Source organism: Thalassophryne amazonica, chromosome 20 (genome assembly GCF_902500255.1).
Source record: "Thalassophryne amazonica chromosome 20, fThaAma1.1, whole genome shotgun sequence".
In the NCBI taxonomy this organism is placed as follows: domain Eukaryota; kingdom Metazoa; phylum Chordata; class Actinopteri; order Batrachoidiformes; family Batrachoididae; genus Thalassophryne; species Thalassophryne amazonica.
The window spans coordinates 23,861,736-23,876,111 of record NC_047122.1 but is presented as its reverse complement, the minus strand read 5'-3'; positions in this window follow the sequence as shown (position 1 = coordinate 23,876,111).

The window sequence follows — 14,376 nt, the reverse complement described above, 5'->3', positions numbered from 1 at the left end:
CTGAAAATGCTGTTTTTGGAACATAACACCTCTGAACTTATTTACAAGCTATTTTACAGATGTTACTGTGGTGACATCACAGGCTGGTAGCTAGCCGCAAAACTCCTCTGTGGAGTCATTTACAAGACATTTTGCAGACGTCAGCGTTCATGCTAACTTCCGCAAACTAAAAGCTTACTTCCTATGGAGATAAAATTTGTCTCATTAATACCTGCAAATGCACAGAGGGTGATCTCCAAATATTCCTTTATTTGTGCAACTTCTACTCTTAAAATGTAAATATTTTTGATTGATTGATTGAGGGTCTTTATTGAACATGTACAAATTGTACATAAGACAATGCGATCTTCATAATTAAACAACTGCAAATTATAAAGAACACAATGTTCATACAGCTGAGCGTATTTTAGCATTGCGTTATATTTAAATACTCTGGCTGTTTATTTTTATTGTGACCAGCAGACAATTTGCGCTGTGCTTTGTCTACTACTGCAAACTCTTAACTGTTTAAACTCACAGCTAGTTAACTCAACCAGGTGTGTGTGCGTGCGTCTGCAGGAACATGAACTCTGATTCATTTAAAATGTCACATTTTAATTTTATGATTTTTTTTCTTTTTCTATATCTACGATAAATCGGTTAAAAATGTTTCTGGACAGAATTCCCAAAAAAGTTCCTAAAAATTACTAAGTAATTTTTAAGTCCTCTCGAAGAAAAAGAATACTAGTTGAAACTTTATTTCCAGACCAAATATGATAAAGTGGATTAAATCCATGTGGTTCATGTGTTTAAAAAAAAAAAAAAAAAGCTGAACTGAATCAGTCATATAGTCATTTATGTTTGTAGTTTGTGTTCTTTTTATTGGAAAAACATTTTTAGAGGATTATTGAACCAAACACATTTTTCACAAGGTTTTTACATCTGAAACCTGATTGACATTTAAATAATTCTCATCCTAAATGAAATTCAACTTCCTTCATTTACCTGGTGACACAAACATAGAGCTGAGCGGTTTGTTGTGGGGGGGGGGCAGGCAGGAAGATGCTCAACCTGAACCTCCATCTGAAGGGGGACCCTGGATCAGCGTATGACACATGGCGGTTTGTTTTGTTTTTTGTCAAAACACCTTCAAAGATGCTAAAAAAAAATGTTTAAGTTCTTAATCACAAAAAAAGTTCCTAAATGTAGAAACACGGTGTTCAAGGCAGGAAGCTAAAAGTCTTTATTTCACATTAACACGCTCACTGCTCACTCCACCGCGATGGCAAGCGGAATAATAATCTGGTCATTTACTGACACCCGCTTCCAGGTGGGGGTCAGAGGTCACTCAGCATCTCCTTTTGTTTTTTTGTTTTTTTTTACCAACCGGAGCTTCACCAGATTGTTGCATCTTCATTCAGAAGCCAGTCGTTTGAAGAAGCGTGACCCGAAGGTGAAACGAGACGTTCCAGCCCACAGAAGGAACGTTGAGCGGATCGGAGTCGCCCTCGAATGGAGCCAATAATGAACTCGAACCAAATCCACAAACATCGCTCACGTGCACTTCAGGTCAGATTGTCGTCATCCAAACTAAAACACGACGGAACGACGGTTTGAGACACTGTGAGGAACATTCTGAAAAATATTAACAAAAAAAAATAAACCTAATTTAAAAAAATAAAATTATGCAATAAATCAGGAAATTAAAAAAAAAGATGGAACACTCATCACTCATCTTCAACCACTTATCTGGAATCAGGTCACGGGGCAGCAGCTCCAGCAGGGGATGCCAGACTTCCTTTTCCCGGGACACATTGACCACCTCTATCCTGGTCTTCCCCAGGGTCTCCTCCCAGATGGATGTGCCTGGTACACGTCCCGAGGGAGGCGTCCAGGGGGATCCTCACCAGACACCCGAACCACCTCAGCTCGCTCCTTTCAATGTGAAGGAGCAGCGGAACATGAAACACAAAATACATAAATGTTGGAATAGAATTTCATGTCTGGGAGCGTCGCTCTTCACCACATCCACGACGCCACAGAACTGCCTTGGGTCCTGGATGGGAACCACACAGGCAGACAACCTGACCATGGTGGATGTTTCTCTGTGCACGATCCAGAGCATCAGTGTCTGAGTGCTGAGGACGCCAGTGGCCGAAGAAGTCCAAAGACCCGCCTACATTTATTTCAAACACATTTACGAAACAAAAACGCATTTCAGGAAATCCCAAAATACACAAATGAGAAAACGTCAACATGACGCAAAAGATGGAAGAAATGAGAAAATATGAACAAAAACTTAAAATAATGTTTGCAAAATGTGTAACAGAATAAAAGACAAATCAGAAAATGCATAAAATTAACAATTTTGGAAAGCATTTTAAGAAACCCAACTTCTCAGAGAAACCAGAAAGCACAACAACTTTATAAAACGCATAAATAAAAGAGAAGCCGAAACATTTTGGGGAATACTGATCCCTTTATTCTCAGCAGGCTGTAGGAAATGTTGATGTAACGCTCCATAACAGATTGTCAGTCCGTGTGGGCGTTTCTCTCCTGTCCACCACCAGAACAGCAGGGCATCAGACCCTACACAGACTCCAGGTGAGCCCACACGGAGGTGACACCGTGTCGTTTCTTCGGGCTGAGCCTATCCGAGTCCCGCGGTTGTAGACGTGGTCACTAGGCACTCACCTGCAAGCTCCCCCAGACCTGGCACCAGGAGGAGCCCCCGTTATCCCTAATCCGGACAAGGTGACTCCATCCATATTTGTGTGTGTCATAGAGGGTCAGTCTGATTGCCCTTTCTCAGGTATCTGACACTCCTGGACCAGGTGGGGGGGCTATCTGCTTCTTTGCATTCAAAGGAGCCAGTTGAGGTGGTTTGAGCATCTGGTGATGATGCCCCCCCGGTCATCTCCCTAGGGAGGTCTTGGAGGCAGGAGGAGGTTCCAAAAATGACCCAAGACACACTGGGGAGGATTATAGTTCCCAGCTAGCTTGGGAATGTCTCGGGATCCGCCAGGAGGAGTTCCAGGACTTAGCTGAGGATAGGGAACTGTGGGATGAGCTGCTTGGTCTGCTGCCACCGTGACCCAGACCCAGTGTCGCCAACCAAACACACCCCTCTAAAAATCAGTCTGCCCTAATTTCACTGCACATGTGTCATTTCGGCGCGTTGCAGCAATTCACGGATTGTCACCTCGTTTCCAATCAGAGCGCCACAGCAGCACGTCTGAGTCTGACTCTCGAGACCCAAAGTGATCAAAGGGAATAATGTGATTTTTAGCCATCAGATGACAAAGTAAAACGTCTTAAATCATTCTAAAGTTGGTTTTAAGTAGAAACGAGGTAAAAATCGGTGACACTTTCAAATGATGTAGGCACAGTGAACGCAACAGCTAGCTGCTCGTGCTACTGCGGCGCTCTGATCGCTCCCTGTCTTTTATTATGAAATAATGCTTAATTTATGTGGAAATGATTGTTGTACAAAAGCTTTGGATATCAGTCACTGATATAGATGATGACTGGAGTGAAGTTTTAAGCAGAAACGAGGTGATAATCGGTGAAGATGTGCAGTGAAGGCGGGGCAGACCAGTTTTTAGAGGGGACCGTTTGGTCGGTGGTAAAGGTAGTAGAAAATGAATGAATGAATGAATGAATTTGCTAAAATGTTTTTGCCTTTTGTTATTACTCCAGGCTTGTGTTTTGCACTTCATGACCACCATAAACCAAATAACCAAGTTCCTTATCAGGTGCTGTTTTAAAAAAAAAAGCGAGCTGGCTCTGGGTGGATCCTGGTTATGAGAAATTTAATCAAAACTTGTGAATCATGCTTTAATGGGCTGCGGCAGCAGAGAGGCAGTTAGCCACATCAGAACACATATTGGGTCTCGCACCTGCAAACCCTCCTAGAGCCATCCTGCTGCCGTTTATTATTTTTAACGTTCGTGCACAGCAGGCCTGTTCACGCTGGGAGCTTCCCATTATAACCACAGTATCTAACTGGTCAGCACCCAGTAGATCCACTCAGGCAGCCGCCAGAAAGTTCTGACCTGTGTTCTGCATCCTGAGCTTTTTCAAGGCTCATTTGCAACTTTTGTATTTTATTTAAGAAAAAAAAAATTTTTTTGTTCAAATTTGGTTTGAAAGTGGATAACTGCTGATGAAACAGTCAGAAGCTACAAAATGCACAGTTTCTACACTCACAGAAGCTTAGAACTCCTTCAGAGGTGTCTTGGTGGCTTCCCTCACCTGCCTCCTTGCACTGTCACTTATTCCGTTTGAAACCTGCCTCCTTCTGGCCAGATTAACAGGGACTAAAATAAATAGGATAGTGTTACACTTGTTTTTCAAATTTCAAAAAATGATTTAAAACATTGAGGTTAAATTTCTTAAAGTGAATCTTTTTCTCGTCCCAGTATGAAGCAGGATTCATTGATCAAATCCGACTGTGCACTCAGGCTGTGATCGATTCAACAGATGACACATTTTTCATACAAATTCCTAAAAGTCTTCTGTATGTGGACGTGTTGTTTCCTATGTTGTATTTTGCGCAGTAAGTACTGCATCAGAGTATAAGTACAGTGAAGAAGACGGAAGAAGAAAGTTAGTTTTTCATTGTTTGAAGCCGACACACCATCTGGCTGCAGTAAAAGCGTGTGGGTGCTTTGGAACGAGAGCTGTGAACGTTTTTCCTCCTCAAAACACTTTTCATTTGTGTTTTTTTTTTTTTTTTTTGCTGCAGGAGTGTTTTGTTCTTGGTCCACTCAGAGAAGAGGAAGAAGCAGCAGCTGTATGAGGTCACAGAGCACGCACACGCCAACAAACACGCCAGCCGTGTTTCATCATCACACATTTGTCTTTTCACACACACATTCACACCTTCTTCCTTTTCACATTAACACTATTTTTTTAACTTGTGTACTTTTGAGTCCCCACATCGTGCGTTTTCACAGCTGGCTAGAATTTTGGTGTTTTCGCATCAGACACAAATTTTTTATGACCAAACATTTAATTTACTGTAACTTTACATCAGAATGTAATTAATGAGCGTTTATAATGAGTGCCTCGTGTGTGTGTGTGTGTGTGTGTGTGTGTGTGTGTGTGTGTGTGTGTGTGTGTGTGTGTGTGTGTGTGTGTGTGTGTTTTCACATTTCACAGTGGAAAGTCTTTTAGAAAAATCAAACAGTTGGCTGAAATCTTCATAGGTTTAACATGAACAGTCGACAAATAAAATGCTTTTATTTATTTATTTTTTATTTTATTTTTTAACGAGTTTGGGAAGTCCTGCGATCTATACTCTAGTGCGACTTATATACCAAAAAATTCCCCACCCATGTTTAATAATAATAATTAATACACTAATTCTTTATGTAGGACTTTCTCAAGAAACAAAGTATTCAACAATATAAACTCCAATAGCAAAAAGAATAAATGTAGGTAATAAAACAATGTACAAAAATCCCAAATCCAAGAGGTGATAAGACAAAAAAAAGAAAGAAAATTGTGCAACTTATATGCCATAAAACACCGTAATGATTTTTTGTTTGCCAGATCACGTTAACGGTGGTGATGGCTGTAGTATTAGGTGGAATACTGGGGTAACCATATTTTGATTATCGAAAACCAGGACACTCAGACCGGCAATGAGATATTCAAATAACACTAGAATGCCGGGCAACTTAATGGTCCAATGAAGAAAAGAACATTGTCATCACTTTCTAAAAAACAACCCTGGATGTGAAAACAGGACATGTCCTGGGAAAACAGGACGATTGGTCACCCTAGGTAGGATCCTTTCGTATGCAACCCGTACTGCCAGGGGAGAGGCCAATAAAGGGAACACCGTTCGCCTGAAGTGGTCATGTCTCCTCGAGTCTCTCAGCCTTTCTGGTAGTTGTTGCATGGCCAACTGAACAATGGCAAGTTTCTGTCAAATTGGAAAAAAATGTTGCAGTACCACATTAAGCAGTGATCTGGCGACGACTGGATGTGTTTGGTACCAGGCAGGGGCACCACCAGGGAATTTGGGCACCATGAAAAGAAACCTTACTGGGCAACCCCCTATATTATTTTGTCTGTATTATAATTGTATTAGGGGGCTCTCTGGACCCCTGTCAATCAGGAGCCCCTAGAATCCTTCTCCTTATTCTCCTCTTTTCGACACCCCTGGTACCAGGTTTTTTTTTGGAGGATCCTTGAATCCCGCTGGAATGACTTTGTGTCAAATGAACGGTTACTCACCCTGCAGTCAGATTAGCTACAAGTGACAGCGGCAATGCAATGACTTGCCATTCAGCTTTAATCAGCATGGGCATTTGGCGGCAACAAGCGACAGTGGTCATTATGCTGCCAGCTAGGCGGGGCCTAAATGCAAATGCTGAGCAATGCGACACGGTGACCGCCAATCAGAGTAAAAAAGGCCTCGTGATGTCAGTTGGCTGGTCGCTCAAACTAAATAAAGCAAAATGGTGGAAATGCTCCGAAACGGCTTATTTCTGTATGAATCTGTAAATTTTTGTTCTCATATATTTTATAAAAGTTAGCAAGAAATAAACACTTGCTAGGTTCTTTTATGTGGTGAGTGATCTCAAAAAGAATTAGTCTGGAAACAGACTTCAAAGTTTAGATGTTGTAGTGAAAGGTGCCTACACTGAAACAGTCATCTATCAGCGCTGGAGTCTTCAAACAGATCACATGCAACATCTGGAACAAAGAGTCTAGATTTTTCTCCTACACTAGCCTTTATTTCTGCATCTAGGCCGGCCCCATGTGAGCGGTCCTTAGTGTGTCATGAATCAGTGGCTATGTGATTGGCTGCAAAGTGAAGTGAGGAGCGGGTGTTGTGTTTACGTTGCGTTCAAAGCAGTATGTAAAAATTTTATAGAGTAAGTTTGTGTGTTCCATCATGCCGTCCAAATAGATGCAAATACTTTGGTTTTATCAGTTAGACAGCTATAAAAAGATCAGATGGTTTTATCAAATACAAGGATATTTTGGATGTGCGTCAGCCATTTTGAAAAACAGTTAGGTTAAGACCGGATAGTTACAAGGACATTTTGGATGTGCGTCGGCCATTTTGTAATTTTGCATCATGGAACACTCTGACACACTTAAATCTAAAAACTCCACCTCTGAAGTGATTTATAAGACATCTTAGGGAGATGTTAGCATGCTAACTAGTGAGGCAGGAACATCACTGTGAAAGATGTTGGACTGACACAAAGCAAGCGAACTTTGGTTCCTTTATGCATGAAGTAAAATCCCACAGTGACGGTGCTGGGTTTCCCTGTCCTTTATAATCCGTTATTAGACACCAACTAAGCACAAACTGCCCACACCCCAGGAGTACCGACTGCTTTTTGTCCTAACTTGTGGTGTGTTTCTATGGACATGAAGCTCAGCCTCAGTTTTTGAGGACCCCAGTGGCTGCCGAAGGTAAAGGCCACGCCCACATGTCACCTGGCCAAGCACCTTTAAAAGGTGGGGATGGTTTCTGCAGCAGAAGCAAGAACAGTTGTGCTGAATTTTGTTGGATTATTGGACAAAGTGCAGAAGCTGAATTTCAGACAAGTTCCATAAATAACCAAAAGTCTGGCAGACCTGCAGCTGCCGACATGGAGGGAAACACTGATCAAGTTCAGCACGTGATGGATGATCAATGAGAATCTCTGCCGTAGAGCTGAGATCAGTCTGCAAACAAAATATTGTGTCTTACAGGTTTCTGCTCGTTGGAGAAGAGGACACACAGCTCCCAGGAACAGAAATGCACCACAGAACCAGATCCAGCTAATTCCATCCAACATTTATAAATCCAGGAGGAGTGCTGGGTCCATCTGTTTGAACCAGAGACAAAAAGAGCACGCAGTGGAAACATGTCGTCACCTCCTGTCGGCGGGGACGGAGGCGGTCTCTGGACACGGGCTGTGGACGACCTTCCGAAGGGTCAGAGTACAAACAGAAAGCTGTCAGGATTCTGAAACAGAGACGTCCCACGATCGAGACCAAGCTGAGGAAGGGTTCTGGTTTCATCAGGACAAGCGTCCCGGGTCACAAGGCGGTGGCTACCATGGCAGCTTTCAACTGGTTGGCCAATCACAAAACTTTCCTGATTTGGTTCATCTCAATTCCACAATATATATTACATTACACTGGTTGTTTCTCACATGATACATCATTGTTTTGTTAAAAAACCTCCTGGATCCAGACCCACACTGGTGTTTCATGGCTCGCGTTTGTCCATGTTGTGATGTCATGACAAGTAAACATTCAAAATATTTAATTCCAACTGAAATTAAGACAAAAGCCTGAAATCATTAACACCACTAATGAATGCAGCGCTAATAAAAAAAAAAAAAATTGCATGAATATTTTTGCATAGAAATAGATGAAAATATATTTAAAAACATTCTTTGCTTTTAAAAAAAAAATCAGGTGTTGGAGTCAAAGATTAAGAAACTGTTTAATTAATGAGTATTTTAGTTCATTAACACACGAGGAGTGACGATAAAATAAGTCGCATTAAAAATTCTTTATGAAGCTGAAAAAACAAATGAAAATCAGTGAGGTGGTTTTTATTTTTTCATTATTATTATTTTTGCCTTTAACAGTCGTAGCTTGACATTAAACACAGCTTTTTATAAACTGATCAGTTAAAGCTGATGTCAGAACAGAGAAGACGAGTTTCACAACACCTTTAATCCGCCAAACGTATCGACTACAAAACTAAGTGACATCGCCGCGTTTGTGCCTTATTTTCCTGTTTTTCTCATCACTCGTCCCCATGAGGCTCTTCAGCGTCTTCACGGCCTGTTTTTAGTCTGTGCGCCTAATTAAATCAAACCAAGTCCAAATTAAAAGTGAAAAAGAGAAACCAGACAACAGGACTCGCGAGTCTTCAGATACGCAGCGTTTGATAAGATTTAACATGGAGCTGTGGAGGTCAAGGTGCCACGTTCATCCCGTTAAAAAGAAAAAAAAACTACAGCAGCACTCAGTGAAGCGCACGACTCTGCTGGAACGCTGTCCAGATCAAACCGCATGTCTGATCCAGACTTCATCAAAGCACATGAAGTCGTTTTTGAGATGCAAACGAGATTCAAATGAGTCTTAATCCGGAATGTAAAAACCACCCAGACAGGAAGTGATCCATGTTCAAACTGTGACCAACCTCGGGCCAGACACCCCGAGCTTCTCGCTCAGTTAGCAACTGCATTATTTTGTGGACTTTGCAGGGAACTTGACTTTCTGTGATCAGGTTGACTGGACTGATGATCCAGAACCTGATACTGGACCGTGATGTTAACCAGACGTCCAGCTAGGCCCAGAATGACCAAGACTTTCTGAGTCTGGAACTGGGGTGAGTGTTTTTTTAACAACTTCAGGTCCTGAATGTCTATTTGGTTAAAAACAGACCAACCAACAAACTGTGGTCCAAATTTGAGGTTACGATACGTTACCTGATCGTCTACTTATGCAACATATTAATACTACTTCACAAAATTCATTAATTCATTCATTCATTCATCTTCTACCGCTTAGTCCAATTAAGGGTCACGGGGGGCTGAAGACTATCCCAGCAGTCATAGAGCGCGAGGTGGGGTACACCCAGGACAGGACGCCAGTCTGTCGCAGGGCCACAAATAGACAAACACAGACACACACACACACCTACGGACAATTTTAAAGAGTCCAATCCACCTAACCTGCATGTCTTTGGATGTGGGAGGAAACCGGAGCACCCGGAGGAAACCCACGCAAACACGGGGAGAACATGCAAACTCCACACAGAAAGGCCACGGGAATTGAACCCATGGCCTTCTCGCTGTGAGGCAACAGTGCTAACCACTAAGCCACCGTGCTGCCCACTTCACAAAATTTGGCCCTGAAAATGCAGGCAGCAGTGTTTCAGAATTATAAATTTAAATTTAAACATTTTCAGGGGGGGAAATGGCCCCGGTCTCCCCTACAAAGCTCCCACCTGCAGCTGCACTTTTTTCCTGCAACAGGAGAAAAGAGTTATGGGAAAAGTTCTCCTAACGTCTGCTGCAGCAGGAGAACTTTTCCCATAGTTGTGTTCTGAGAACGCGGCTATGGGAAAGTTCTCACACAGTTCACACCAGAGAACTTTCGTGCGCTGTCCCACGGAAATGACACGTTGTGAGGAAGGGGAAAAAAACACTGCTATGTGACTTAAACAGCGGCTGATTCTCTTTTCTTGCCGGAAACAACAGACAAATAGAGTCCCGGTTGTCATGATTGACATCTTTAAATGGCTTTGACAGAGGTTGATGAATAAATTGTGGACGTGCGCATCCACAGTTAATGTACAAATATGATCATTAAATTTTTCCCTTTACACACCCTTTGAAAAAGCATAACGGTACAACTGCAGTGCAATTTTTTTTCAGGCACGCTGTTAACGCAGGCAATACGTGCATATATATATATATATATATATATATATATATATATATATATATAAAATCAATCAATCAATCTTTGGATGTATGAATCAATCTGTGGGAATTAAATTGAGAATTTAATTTAAAATTGGTGAATCAATCTTTTAAACCCAGCACTAACTCGGAGGGTAAAAATACTGTAACAGTCACCACCTCAAAACAAGAGTGAAACTTCTTAAGAGGTTTCAACAAAAATCTGGTCCCACTGATGCTTGCTGACATGATTAAAGGAAAATATTAGCCTGCATTTCTAAAACACTTTATGTTAATCAGAAAACTATTTGAGGGAGCAGATGATAAAGAATCATTTAGTATTTTGTCGAATCCAGTTCTGGTCCTGGATCTGTTGGGACTCAGAGGACGTAGCCACGGCAATGTCGTTTTTAAAAGCGTTTTTGTGATAGATGAGCAGGACTCTCTCGGCGCTCTCTGGAGTTTAGACGTGGAGATAAAAGGATAGAAATAACTTATTCCATTTTCCCTGGGGGTCAAAAGGTCAACATCAACCCCGGTGAACCAGTCTGACGAGAACTGGGTTTGTCAGAGATGCTTATAAAGAGGATTCCAGGAATAAATTTTTCCCGTTTGGAAGTGTATGAGCTGAGAACATCACCTGACCTTTTCCTGCCGCTCCCTCAGGTGAAGCATCGGGGGTTGTAGATTTATCCTGAGCGCTTCAGAGACATCTAATTCCCTCTGACAACATCTTAAATGGCTGCTGCTGTGTTTTTGTTTTTGTTTTTGGGGGGGGGGATGCAGCTGCTGCTGGAGATGGGGGGTTGATGTAACCAGGCTGAAATCACAGTTTTAACATCCCAATCTGTCAGAGAATCTGAAGACGAGTCGGCTGTCAGGCTGCGGAGCCGCACAAGGCGTCAAAAACACTAAAAACACGTTTTACTGCTGCGCTCGAGTTGTTACTTTTGGAGCTTTTACAGCAGCGATTGCCCCGTTGTGAAGCGGTGACTTCTCTATATTTGGAGATCTGGTTAAATGTCTCGACTCTGATCAAACTCTCTTTGAAAATCGTCAGTGGTTCTAATCCGTCTGTGCTACTGATCAATGACGCGCCTCAAAGTGTTTTTATTCATGTTGCTTTTTCCGCAGAGTGGGCCGTCCTACTCTGATCACACGCCGAGTGACCAGAAAAAAGGAAACGTGCCACAAAGAGAGTCAGACGTAAGATGTACTTTTGTTTTTACACTACGACAACATGCTTGTTTTTGTGCTCGACACCAAAGGCCGCCGCATTTTTGTTGGGTGCAAGATTACTGAAAAACTGCTCAACCCATCTGACTTCACCGGATGACCAACATTTAGGGGCGGGGCTAAACAGCTAAACAAGATTATGCTAAAGAATACACCTGCCAATCAACTCATGAGAGAAGTGAGGCTGCCAGGAGTAAATTCAGCTGTCCTGCAGAGTGGCAGGGCCCTGGAATTTGGAGGTGGTGTTTGATTTCTGAAGGGTTTCCAAACATCATCCAGTGGAGTCGTAGTTCACGGCTTGGGGGAAAATCCTGACTGTATAATTAGCTGACAAAGTAAACTGTGATGACTCTGCAGTAAGATAAGGAGACATTTGTTGGAGGAATGTGTGACCAGGTGACTCACTGTCTGTGGTCTAGTGACCTTTGTCCTGCTTACAGAAAAATCAAAGCACTTTCTTCCTCTAAACTTTCACCCTGTAGGGACGGTAATGAGTAGTTGTATAAAGCTGCTCCTCCTGCCAGGATGTTGGACATCTCCAGGGTTCAGGAGGCTGATCCAACAGGTAGCTGTGAACCGCTCAATCTCAGTGAGATTGGATCGGGGGGGAAACAGCTGATGACAGGTCAAGCTCCAGGAATCTGTGGTATTGGGGCTAAATGATTCAAGTGGGTGGGAGTTCTGTTCTCCTTGCAATCCTTGCTTCCATTTGGAAGACTGATATCATCCCAACTGCCTTGGAGAAAAGAATTTTCGCTTTCTGGAAAGGACACGGTGATCATCTGGAATTCAACAAGTACTGGATTGTTACACTGCTCTCTGTGTCTTTTAAGGTACCAGTGTCACCAGTTAGTGATCAAATCAGTCTGGATTAATGTCCAAGAAGTCAACCTTGGAGCACCACCTATCTCTGTCGGTATTCCACGAATGTATAAGTGTGAATATCGGCATGGCTTCTTTGCAGACTACGGATTTTCGTAAAATGATTGTTTGGTTGGGGTGCTTCGTGGGACATCCTGAGAATTCATGGGATGACTAATTACTGGCCGACACAGGTACCGTGAGTGCTGCTGGGGGGGGGGGGTTCTGGCTACTCCTCTGTTTGGTGCTTGGACTGGCCATTAAGAAAAGAAAAGATAAACTGATTTTTTTCTTTAATTTTCAGACCATGTTCTTGCTGTATCTTTGTGGACACCCTGACCTGATTGTAGGACTTGAGAAGCTGAGTGAGGAATCAGAGCATTTGGCTTTGTGATCATCCTGGGTCAAGACTAAGATCCAATCTTTAAGTGATTTCCTGGACAGAAGTGTTTGTCTTTGTGTTGAAAGTGTATCTCTGGAATGATGTGACGTCAGATGAACACTGGTGGAGACTCAAATGAAGAGGATCACTTGACGGAACATCACCTATGACATTTTGTCTGTGTGGTATGTTTCCTGGTTCACGATCCAGGTGCCTCAGTGTTGAGGACCCAAGGTTGGAAAAGGTAAAGGACACACCAGTGTTTCACCTGACTGCAGCAGATACATGGTTCCTTATGAGGTGGGGATGGAGTAGTTGTCTGCTCAGGTGGTTGCCATCCAAGACCTGGAGTGCTTCTGTAGTTAGGTTGATACGGTAACACACATATGCTCCCAGACTCGACCTGATCTGTCAGATGAGCCTCCTTCCTGAAAAATTTGAGCTTCCAAATAGTCTGTTGGATGAAGGGAATTCCCCAAAACACTTGAGACCTGAAACAGGATCCAGACGTGGGTGTCCAGATCACAGTGACATGAACATGAAAGGTACCACTGAGACCAGAAGGTCAAACATTCAGGAACTGTCTGTTCATCAACTTCTGAGGCCCTCAGGTTCAACTTGTGACCCCTTTGGGAGAGTTCTGACCCCCGCGTTGGGAACTACAGATCTTAAATGTAAAACTGAGTGAAATGTAGACTTCAGCAGCAGGTTTGTGTCATTGCGGTGAATCACAGCCTCAGCGAGGTCAATACCCGCATTAAGAAGGTTCTATAAGATCTGAGTGGCGCACAGCTGCACGCCGTGACGCGGAAACGACTGGGAAGCATCACACAGGGGAGTTTGCATTCTGCTCCGACGACCCGGCGCCGCTCAGGGAATGTAAAGGAAAACACGCGAGTGTAGTGAGATGTGACAGTTTCAAACGACGCGTTTGATGAGGAGGACACGCACGGAGCGTGTACGCCATCTCCAGTGTTAATATAGGTTAATACGACGCACAAAAACATAAAGGTATACAGCCGAGAATAAACCTGACAGCAAGCGACGAGAAGAGACGCGCTCGTGCAAACATGGCCCAGCTGACAGCAGCGTGCACACACGTGTGCACAAAAACATACACTCAGTGTGGGTGTGTGCACACGAAGAGAGTGAGTGTGTGTTTGTTTAACTGTCTGCTCCTGCAAGAAGACGTTAACGTCACTTCTGAGTCACATGACTGGAGGAAGGAAGGAAGAAACAAGAGGAGGAGGGGGAAGGACAGAGGGAGGCAAAAAGGAAGGAAGAAGACAAGAGGAGGAGGGGAAGGACAGAGGGAGGCAAAAAGGAAGGAAGGAAGAAGACAAGAGGAGGAGGGGAAGGACAGAGGGAGGCAAAAAGGAAGGAAGGAAGAAGACGAGTAGGAGGGGAAGGACAGAGGGAGGCAAAAAGGAAGGAAGGAAGAAGACGAGAGGAGGAGGGGAAGGACAGAGGGAGGCATGA